The sequence below is a fragment of the Rutidosis leptorrhynchoides genome, chromosome 8 (assembly GCF_046630445.1).
Source record: "Rutidosis leptorrhynchoides isolate AG116_Rl617_1_P2 chromosome 8, CSIRO_AGI_Rlap_v1, whole genome shotgun sequence".
NCBI lineage: Eukaryota > Viridiplantae > Streptophyta > Magnoliopsida > Asterales > Asteraceae > Rutidosis > Rutidosis leptorrhynchoides.
The window spans coordinates 191,751,699-191,762,745 of NC_092340.1; positions in this window are offsets into that span (position 1 = coordinate 191,751,699).

Consider the following 11,047-nt stretch of genomic DNA (forward strand, 5'->3'; position numbering starts at 1 on the left):
CGCGGAGCCCCAAAATGAAAAACTGCCTATAAAGCCAACCGAATTCTGATCGCAAATCATCATCTTTTTCTTCTTCTCCTCATATGTAAAATATATATATATATATATATATATATATATATATATATATATATATATATATATATATATATATATATATATATATATATATATATATATATATATATATATTTATAATTTATATTTTAATTTTAATTATAATTCTAATAATAAGGGTATGCGAATGTTGTAAGGGTGTAAGTCGAAATTCTGTCCGTGTAACGCTACGCTATTTTTAATCATTGTAAGTTATGTTCAACCTTTTTACATTAATGTCTCGTAGCTAAGTTATTATTATGCTTATTTAAAACGAAGTAATCATGATGTTGGGCTAATTACTAAAATTGGGTAATTGGGCTTTGTACCATAATTGGGGTTTGGACAAAAGAACGACACTTGTGGAAATTAGAATATGAGCTATTAATGGGCTTTATATTTGTTTAACTAAATGATAGTTTGTTAATGTTAATATAAAGATTTACAATTGGGCGTCCCTATAAATTACCATATACACTCAATCGGACACGATGGGCGGGGTATTTATATGTATGAATAATCGTTCATTTAACCGGACACGGGAATGGATTAATAGCCACTAGAATAATTAAAACAGGGGTGAAATTACATTCAAGGGTAATTGGTGTAATTGCTAACAAAGTATTAAAACCTTGGTTTACACGCAGTTGATAACCTGGTGTATTCATTAAACAAAGTATTAAAACCTTGTTACAATTCGAATCCCCAATTAGTTGGAATATTTAACTTCGGGTATAAGGATAATTTGACGAGGACACTCGTACTTTATATTTATGACTGATGGACTGTTATGGACAAAAACCAGACGGACATATTAAATAATCCAGGACAAAGGACAATTAACCCATGGGCATAAAACAAAAATCAACACGTCAAACATCATGATTACGGAAGTTTAAATAAGCATAATTCTTTATTTCATATTTAATTTTCTTTATTTTATATTTAATTGCACTTCTAATTATAGCACTTTTATTTATTGTTATTTAATCGCACTTTTAATTATCGTACTTTTTAATTATCGCAATTTTATTTTATCGCACTTTTATTGCAATTTCATTATCGTTATTTATTTTACGCTTTAAATTAAGTCTTTTATTTATTTAATATTTTACATTAGGTTTTAACTGCGACTAAAGTTTTAAAATCGACAAACCGGTCATTAAACGGTAAAAACCCCCCTTTATAATAATAATATTACTTATATATATGTTTGTATTTTTATATAGCGTTGAGCTTTGTTTAAAAAAGATTCCCTGTGGAATGAACCGGACTTACTAAAAACTACACTACTGTACGATTAGGTACACTGCCTATAAGTGTTGTAGCAAGGTTTAAGTATATCCATTCTCTAAATAAATAAATATCTTGTGTAAAATTGTATCGTATTTAATAGTGTTTCGTTGTAAAATTTAATAGTATTATATACCACACCGCTACCACATCAAGTATTTTTGGCGCCGCTGCCGGGGACTCTCTTAAAAGCCGGAAGCGCAACGCTACAAAAGAAAAAAAAAATTTTATTTTACTTTTATTAAAAGTCGCTTTTGTAAAAATACGTTTTAAATATTCGAAAATATAAAAAGAAAAACAAAAATTTGTATATTTTTAAGATTTTGTTAAATATTTAAGTTTTATAAAGTTTCTTTATTTTTATTTTATAAAAACATAAGTTTTATTTAAGTATTTTGTTTTTTTTAAAAAAAAAATATAAAAAAAAAAATATATATAAATCTAGTTTTAAGATTTTTATTTATAAAATTATAAAGTGATTCTATTTTTATTTAAGTTTTAAATATAAGTTTTATTTATACACATATTTTTTTATATAAACAGAAAAAATTAAAAACAGAAAATAAAAAAAAAAAAAAATGCGTCGATTCAAACTGTGCCAGAGTTGAATTTTGGAACCCCGCGACTCGCGGGGTTTGATGTTTTAAATACCGCAACTCGCGGAGTGACTCTGACACGAGACAGAACCCTAATTCAGAATTAATTACGGGGTATTTATTAATTATTATTATTATTAAACCCTAATTATTATTATTATTATAATTAATTTTATTTTAACTTTTACTTTTTATTTAATTTATGTATTTAGTATTAATTAGTTTTATTAAATTGTAAAATTAATAGTTTAATAAATAAATAATATAAAAATAATATTTTTATAAAAATTGTACTTTTTACAACTTTTTGTATATTTTTATATTTTGACCCTTTTCGATCGTTGTAGCGTAATATTTGTATTTTTCGCTCATATTTAATTTTAAACTTAGTTTTTGCCATAGTCATTTTTACTCTTAGATTTTTAGGCTTTGCCGTAGAATTCCTTAAGTGCTTTTTCTTTAGACTAAGATTTAGGTACTTTAGAATTTTGCGACGCCTTTTTAAGTTTTAGTTTCTTTTTAAGTTATTTCCATTTGGGATTTAGTTTTTCCTGTAAGCTTTAATATTTTTAGACGACTTTTACCTATGTATCAATTATCATTCCAATTAGTAATTTCAATTTGCGGTTATAATTTTAAGTTAGTTGTAGTAATAAGGTTAGGTTAGTCAAGTATTTTTAAGTTTTATAAGTTTCTTTTATTTTTTCGTCACCTTTTATTTTTCAACCATTTTTCTTTTTCGACCTTTTTCGACGAACTCTTTTTCTTTCTTATTTCTCGCTATTCTAGTTTTTAGGACATAGATTTTTATTCTACTTCTTATCTAAATTTCTTAAAATTACGAAAATTTATTTTAAGTGGTTAAATTAATAGACATCAAAATTTTCTGGTTCGTAGTAATAGTTGGATTTGTACGTGGACCGGGTTATTGGAGCCAAACAGTCCTCAATTATATTGTGACCAAACGAATCCTGCCCCTCTGCTGCATCTTTTGGCTATTCGAAACGTGGGCAAAATCAGAAAAGTCTATTAATTGGATAACTTATTATAATTTTTCTTTCCTTTTAAAAACTAATAGGATATTCAGTGAATGCACCGAGCAATACGATCACCACCTTTTGTACGTTCACCACCTGTAACTAGATCAAGACATTTAGCAAATATAACCGCCGTTGATTTTTCTTTAGAATCGTCATCCAGTAGACCAAGTACTTCAGTTCAAATTTCCGATAATCCATTTTTTGAACCCAACCTCACAATTGAGAATCCGGAAAATATTCAGGAACGGTTCGTAGATCCTGAACCATTAAACTTTCCTCCGGAGCCACCAATCATTCAAACAGAGATTGTTGAGGAACGAACCATTAAATCAGAATCATCTAGTGATACCAATTCAACAAATTCAATTATGGAGAATCTGGAACCTTTAAGTATGGAAGACCGAATGAGAGCTAAACGCACTGGCCAAGGTCACGCAATTACTCATCCAGACATTAATGCTCCAAATTATGAAATCAAAGGACAAATTCTACACATGGTGACTAATCAATGCCAATTTAGTGGTGCGCCGAAGGAAGATCCAAATGAACATCTACGTACCTTTAATAGGATCTGCACACTATTTAAAATCCGAGAAGTGGAGGATGAACAGATATATCTCATGTTATTTCCCTGGACTTTAAAGGGAGAAGCCAAAGATTGGTTGGAATCGTTACCTGAAGGGGCGATCGATACATGGGACGTTTTAGTTGACAAATTTCTTAAACAATTCTTTCCTGTATCTAAAGCCGTAAGACTTCAAGCAGAAATTGTTACGTTCACACAGAAACCAAATGAAACTCTATATGAGGCATGGACTAGATATGGAAAGTTGTTAAGAGGATGTCCGCAACATGGTTTAGACACCTGTCAAATAGTACAAATATTCTACCAAGGATGCGACATCACTACAAGAAAATACATAGATATAGCAGCTGGTGGTTCTATTATGAAGAAAACCGAAACTGATGCTTACAAAATTATTGATAACACTGCTTCCCACTCACATGAGTGGCACCAAGAAAAAGACATCGTTAGATCATCTAAAGCAGCTAGAGCCGATTCTAGCCATGACTTAGATTCCATTTCCGCAAAGATAGATGCTGTGGAGAGACGAATGGAAAAGATGACTAAAGATATTCACTCAATACGAATTAGTTGTGAGCAGTGTGGAGGACCACATTTGACAAAAGATTGTCTCAGTATTGAATTAACAATGGAACAAAGAGAGAATATTTCATACATAAACCAAAGGCCTGGAAATAATTATCAGAATAATTATCAACCGCCAAGACCGATTTACAATCAAAACCAGAATTATAACCGAAATATTCCATACAACAACCAACAAGGTCCTAGCAATCAACAAGTATCCAATAATAATTACAATCAGCAAAGACCTAATTTTCAAAACAAACCACCACAACAAACCGATGATAAAAAGCCAAATTTAGAAGATATGATGACGAAGCTAGTTGAAACTCAAACGCAGTTTTTCACATCTCAGAAACAAACCAATGAACAAAATGCTCAAGCATTTAGAAATCAACAAGCTTCTATTCAAAATCTGGAACAAGAAGTAAGTAACCTAGCAAGGTTAATAGGTGAAAGAAAACCGGGAAGTTTACCTAGTGATATAAATGCTAATCCCCGGAATGAAACAGCTAAAGCCATTACCACAAGAAGTGGTATAACACTTAAACCACCTGAAATACCTGTAACTTCTGATGAAGCTATTCCTACTCCACAAGAACCACAACCTGATCAAGATAAGGAAAAAGAACCGGTAGTTGAGAAGGTTAATGAAGATAACACAGTTAAGGCTAAACCTTATGTTAAACCATACCAACCACCACTTCCTTACCCGAGTAAAATGAAGAAAGAGAAACTTGAAGCCGAGCAATCCAAATTCTTGGATATGTTTAAACAGATAAATGTAAATCTTCCTTTCATTGATGTGATTTCAGGAATGCCTAGATATGCTAAATTCTTGAAAGATCTAATCTCAAATAGAAAGAAAATGGAAGAACTCTCGGCTGTTACTATGAATGCTAATTGTTCAGCAGTGCTGTTGAATAAGATACCAGAAAAATTATCTGATCCAGGAAGTTTCACAATTCCATGTTTTCTGGGTAGTCTTAGTTCAATAGAAGCATTGGCAGACTTAGGTGCTAGTATAAATCTAATGCCGTATTCACTATACACTAAACTAGACCTTGGAGAATTGAAACCAACCAGAATAAGCATACAACTAGCCGATAGATCAATAAAATATCCTAGAGGGATAATGGAGAACATGCTAGTTAAAGTTGGTACTTTAGTATTTCCAGTAGATTTTGTTGTTTTGGACATGGAAGAAGATTCTCAAGTTCCTCTCATATTAGGAAGACCATTCTTAAACACGGCTAAAGCAATGATAGACGTGTTCGGTAAGAAACTGACCCTAAGTATAGAGGATGAGAGTGTTACCTTTTCAGTTGATAGAGCAATGCAACAACCACAATCTGCAGATGATACATGTTATTATATTCAAACTATAGATGCACATGCAGAATTATTAGAAGAATTTCCAGAATTACAAGGAACAGGAGAATGTTCTTTAGGAGAAGGTAATGAACCAATTGATGAAGCTGAAATGTTAGCTACACTAATAGCTAATGGATATGAACCAACAACAGAAGAAATTCAAATGCTAAAAGAAGAAGACAGATATCGATACAAATCATCGATAGAAGAACCTCCGAAATTAGAGTTAAAGCCACTTCCAAACCATTTGGAATACGCTTATTTACATGGTGAATCTGAATTACCTGTAATAATATCGTCTTCTCTTACTGAAAATGAGAAATCACAACTCATTTCTGTGTTGAAAGCTCATAAACCAGCCATTGCATGGAAGATTCATGATATTAAAGGAATAAGTCCTTCGTATTGCACACATAAAATCTTTATGGAAGAAGGTCATAAAACGTATGTGCAACGCCAACGAAGACTAAATCCTAATATGCAAGATGTAGTTAAGAAAGAGATTATTAAACTGCTAGATGCAGGTTTAATATATCCAATTTCTGATAGTCCATGGGTAAGCCCAGTTCAATGCGTGCCTAAGAAGGGTGGCATGACTGTCATTACAAATGAGAAAAATGAGCTTATTCCTACTAGGACTGTAATAGGATGGCGTGTATGTATTGATTATAGAAAATTAAATGACGCCACCAGAAAAGATCACGTTCCCTTACCTTTCATAGATCAAATGTTGGAAAGATTAGCCGGAAATAGTTACTATTGTTTTCTAGATGGATTTTCCGGATATTTTCAAATTCCAATAGCACCCGAAGATCAAGAGAAAACCACATTCACGTGCCCTTATGGTACTTTTGCTTACAAACGCATGTCATTTGGACTTTGTAACGCCCCTGCAACCTTTCAATGGTGTATGATGGCGATTTTTCACGACATGATAGAAGAATGCATGGAAGTATTCATGGATGACTTTTCAGTCTTTGGTGATACATTTAAATCATGTCTAGTTAATCTGGAACGAATGCTAATTAGATGCGAACAATCAAATCTAGTACTTAATTGGGAGAAATGCCATTTCATGGTTAAAGAAGGCATCGTTCTTGGACATAAAATTTCAAAAGAAGGAATTGAAGTGGATAGAGCTAAAGTAGATGTAATTGCTAAACTTCCACATCCCACCAATGTTAGAGGAGTTAGGAGTTTTCTAGGGCATGCCGGGTTTTACCGACGTTTCATAAAAGATTTTTCTAAAATTGCCACTCCTATGAATAAACTCCTAGAAAAGGATGCTCCATTCATCTTTTCAGATGAGTGTATCAAATCTTTTAATATTCTTAAAGAGAAACTCACTAACGCACCGATCATGATAACACCAAATTGGAATCTACCATTTGAACTAATGTGCGATGCAAGTGATTTTGCAATGGGAGCCGTTTTAGGACAAAGGATTGAAAAACGATTTCAACCTATATATTATGCTAGTAAGACATTACAAGGAGCACAAACGAACTATACAACTACTGAAAAAGAACTCCTTGCTATTGTCTTTGCTTTTGACAAATTTCGATCATATCTCGTTCTAGCAAAAACGGTGGTCTATACCGACCATTCTGCTCTTAGATACCTATTTTCAAAACAAGATGCTAAACCAAGATTAATCCGTTGGATCTTACTCTTACAAGAGTTTGATATTGAAATCCGAGATAAAAGAGGAGCAGAAAATCTCGCCGCTGATCATCTTTCTCGTCTTGAAAATCCCAAATTAGAAGTTCTGAATGAATCGGCCATACAAGACAACTTTCCTGATGAATATCTATTGAAGATAGATTATAAAGAAATCCCATAGTTTGCAGACTATGCAAACTACTTAGTTTGTGGATTCCTTGAAAAAGGATTATCGTACCAAAGACGAAAGAAATTCTTCAGTGATATAAAACACTATATCTAGGAAGATCCACATTTGTTTAAAAGTTGTCCCGATGGAATAATATGCCGATGTGTATTTGGAGATGAAGCTAGTAAAATTGTAAACCATTGTCACACAGGACCAACAGGAGGGCATTATGGGCCTCAACTAACAGCAAGAAAAGTTTATGAAGCTGGATTCTATTGGCCTACAATTTACAAAGATGCACACCTTCTTTGCAAATCCTGTGATGCATGTCAAAGGGCCGGAAAAATAAGTCAACGTGATGAAATGCCACAAAATGTCATCCAAGTATGTGAAGTATTTGACATTTGGGGTATTGACTTTATGGGTCCATTTCCAAAATCTCATAATAATCTATATATACTCGTAGCCATTGATTATGTATCTAAATGGGCGGAAGCACAAGCTCTCCCAACTAACGATGCACGAGTTGTAGTCAACTTTTTAAAACGTCTTTTTGCAAGGTTTGGAACACCGAAAGCTTTAATAAGTGATCGGGGTACTAATTTTTGTAATAATCAACTTGAGAAAGTTCTTAAAAGATATGGAGTAACTCATAAAATCTCCACCGCATATCATCCACAAACAAGTGGACAAGTTGAAAATACCAACCGAGCTTTAAAACGTATTCTAGAGAAAACCGTAGGATCAAATCCGAAGGAATGGTCCATTAAATTGGAGGATGCACTCTGGGCTTTTAGAACAACCTACAAAACTCCAATTGGAACCACACCTTTTAGACTTGTTTATGGAAAAGCATGTCATCTTCCAGTAGAAATTGAACACAAAGCATTTTGGGCTTTGAAGACATGTAATCTTGATTTACATGAAGCCGGACGTCTACGATTAAGTCAACTAAATGAATTAGAAGAATTAAGACATGAAGCATACGAAAATTCGTTAATCTATAAAGAAAGAACGAAGAAATGGCATGATAAAAGAATCAAAAGTTCAAAAGAATTTAAAGAAGGAGACAGAGTTCTTCTTTTCAATTCACGATTCAAGCTATTTCCTGGAAAATTGAAATCAAGATGGTCTGGACCATTCATAGTCAAAAGAGTTTTCCCATACGGAACGATAGAATTAATAAATTCAAATGGGATTGAATTTAAAGTTAATGGTCACAGAGTTAAACAATACATACATGGTCCGATGGAAGTCGACAACGAAGTTAATCACAATTTCGACACCACAGCTAACTAAGTGTGGGGAGAATCAAGTCTTTAAAGGATAATATGTATTTCTGTTAGAGTTAGATTGTCTGTTTTCGTGTAGTTCTCGAAAATGGAACCCGAATGGTCTTTCCCTAGCAGACCCTAAAGAACTAGTCTTCTCCCCCCATTCTGAATTTTTATTTTTTTTAGGTTTTTACAAAATGAAGACTGCCTGTGAACTAAACCATGGTCTAATGCTACACGCTTTGATCACTAAAAGAAATAATGACATACTACTAAGTGAAATAGTATCAGTAATCAGAGAAAGAATGGACGGAGTTAGAAAAGAATCCAGATGCGAAGATAATAAGTTACAATTTGGTAAAGGAAAATCAAAATCCGCAGCGAAAAGAAGAGCACGACACCTAGAAAGATGTCACAAATGCGGAAAATGGTCACATGGAGGTAAATGTTCAAATAATCAAACCTATTCAAATACCGAATTTGTTACTTTATGCAGAAACGGGCCGTTCATATGTTTAGAAGAAAAGACACTGAATGCTCGAGGTTACGCCTATGTAGCCATGGAAAACCAATTAAACTGACTATCTTATGAATGGGATAGATCATATAACTAAGAAATCTATTCCACAGGTATGTCTGTACAGTTTTTATGTTTATTTTTATTTTTTTTTATTTTTAACCTTTTGATAATAAACGCTAATTTGTTCGCTAAAAAGTATTAAATTGGTATTGAATAAAATTAGGTTTGGCGACCGAAATTATTGATATCATTCAAAAATTTATTACATCACTGCGAAATTTAACGTTTATTCTTAAGGTATAAATATCTTTAAACAATCAACCCAAAATATTTCAAAAATTCGTCATGAGTTAAATTAGGTCTTGGAACCGAAATTACTTTACCGAAAAGAGGGGCGCATATTTTTGATAATATTTGATTGATTAAAGTGGGATAAAATGACAAAAAGATTTTTAATTTTATTTTTACCATGTTTTTAAAATTAATATTTAAATCTTAAATTAATATTGTAAACTTTGTAAAAACAATATATTTAAAATTGTAAATATTTGAAAAATTAATATAAGTTTGGTGTGAATTTATAATATGAATTTTTAAATTAAGTTTGGTGTGAATTTTTAAAATATAAATTTTTAATTTTATGCATTTTAAATTTTAAGTTTAGTGTGAATTTTTAATATTAATTTTGAATTTCATATTTAAGTTGTGTGAATTTAAAAACAAAAATTTACTTTATCTCATTAAGTTAAAAATATGATTTTTAAAATTCGTCGTAAGTTGAAGACTAGGTCTTTGAACCGAAATTGCTTTACCCGAGGGAGGGACGAGAACTTTTATTATCATTATTTTTAATCTTATTGAATTAAAGTATGCCAAAAACAGTAAAAAACCAAAAATCTTAGCTTTTAAAACAATCGCTACAAAAAGACAAATTTTAAAATTTTGTCGAGGGACGGACTAGGACATCGATCCGAAACGACCTCGTCCTAAATAACAAGGGAAACAAAATTTTAAAAATTAAGTACTTAATTGTTTTATAAGTTAATGATTATATAAAAAAAAAATATATATATCTATATCAAACTCCGCGACTCGCAGAGTTTGAAGGGTTATTCACCGCGAGTCGCGGAGGGACTAAAAATCAGAAAAAAATATACCCGCAGAACAGATCAGTCCCCAACCCAAAACAAAAACATACTGCGAATTCTGCACGAAAAAACCCGAGAAAAAAACCCCAAAATCACAATTTTTAACCGTTAATCACCAAATCTTTTACTAAAATCATGTTGAGAAGGATGCTATCTAGGAATTACTCAAGAAAAATGGTAAATTTCTACACCTAAACACCATTTAATCCGAAATTTGGTGTTCTTGAGCAATTTTTTCCCCAATTTGATTTTGATGCTTTTTAGTGTAATTAGGCTTAATTTGTTTATGTATTATGCTTATATAACCTAGATTGATGCTGTTTAACATGATTAGAAGCTTTAAACTTCAAATTTTGAGTAATCTAGGGTTTGTGTTCTTGAGCAAATTTGGGGCTTTTTGATATAAACAGGTTATGGCCGATTTTTGTCATGAATTATTGCTAAAATAAGTAGTGTAACATGTTTAGGTAGTTAAATAATCCAAACTTTGAGCCTAAACATAATTTTGAGAATTAAAGTGGACTTTTTCAAGTCTAAAATTCATGAACTTGATTTTTGAAAGATAATGCCATTTGAAACTTGTTTAATTACTAGTAATGATTATTTTGACATGTTATTTGAGTTGAATGATTATGAACTTGGCGAACATTTTCGTATATGCTTATTTGAAAAAGTGTAGATTTGATGAAAATATGAAAATAAGCTTAAGTTTGATATAAATTGAT